Source organism: Arachis ipaensis, chromosome B03, assembly GCF_000816755.2.
Source record: "Arachis ipaensis cultivar K30076 chromosome B03, Araip1.1, whole genome shotgun sequence".
NCBI lineage: Eukaryota > Viridiplantae > Streptophyta > Magnoliopsida > Fabales > Fabaceae > Arachis > Arachis ipaensis.
This window is the reverse complement of record NC_029787.2, coordinates 114,587,253-114,588,671: the sequence shown is the minus strand read 5'-3', so window position 1 is coordinate 114,588,671 and position 1,419 is coordinate 114,587,253.

Sequence of the window (1,419 nt, the reverse complement as noted above, 5' to 3'; positions counted from 1 at the left end):
ATTAACGGGGATATATCTCAAATGTGTGGAGGAAAAACCAATCACCACTCCTTATTATGTTTTCTTCTCTCTGCTACCTTTTTCCCTTTTCTTCCTCAATTAATCTGATCCTAATAAAAATTAGCTCCTTACATATTAAATTTATTATTAAGAAACGAACTACTAGTCTACTACCATTACTGTAACTAGTGTATAAATAGCAATAGGTGACTTACTCTTTTATTTATTAAATAAAAAAAAATTCAAGACCAACAAAATTTATTATTTATTATTTATATTTTGTCATTAATTTAATTTTTTTTAGTCTAATAATTTAACAACATATTTTTAGCTTATACTTTTAAGAATAAATGACTAAAATAAATCATTTGGGCATAAAATTTATCCAAATACAACTTTTGCAAATTGCATACCAAAATACGATTTTTCACTATTCTATAGAAACTGTGACAGAAGTCCCACGGTTTCCAAATGAACGTAAACCGCTACATGAGTCCAACGATTTATACTTGCACAAAACCGCCTATATATACCAACCAGGAGGGAGTGGTGTGATGTAGAGGGTCATTTTTCCGTCGCCTGAGACTAGGAAACTGCTAGAAATCTAAGACTGCAGTAGCTAGAAGGGGCTGCCAAGTTCGTCACATTTCTGTTGGCCACCCGACACATACATCGATATAGCCATGACAACGCTGTCGACCCCCAACTGTAACTACCCATCTCGTCAAGCCTCGCCACAAACGGCAATCACCGTATATAAACCCGATTTTCACTCTTGTCACCGAATAACTGAGTGCATAGCAGCATCATAATATAATCCCGTGCATATATGCATCCGATATTAACTCTCAGTGGCATCCGCCGGCAGCACTCTAAATCTCTCATGGAACCAGGTGAAGTGGACTGTAAACTGCTTTATCTTATTCGGTGGAGGAAGCTCGTCAAATAGTTCCTGAAACCACTCTCAAGCGGGTTTGCCGTTATCCATCAGCTTCTCAAAATCTGTAAGGCACTCGGATATAGGTAAACTATCCACGGGCAACCCCAGCTGGTATGCAACATCCTGTAGCGTGATGGTACACTCCCCGAATGGTATATGAAAGGTATGCGTCTCAGGACGCCACCTCTCAATGAATGCGCTGACTAGGGGCTCATCCAGCCAAAACCACCTCGTGTTGAGTCTCGCCAGGTGGTACAAACCAGCCTTCTCCAAATAGAGTATGATCCTGTCATGCAGAGGCATGTTCTATTGCCTCCGGACACTATAAATACACCTACTTAGTTGTAGCATATGAGAGAAATAACCAAACCAAATGAAATTCCATCACTAACAAGTTTAACCCATAGATTATAACCAGAAACAGATACTAAACTTATAATTTTAAATTAAATTTAATAAAACTTATATATAACACACAA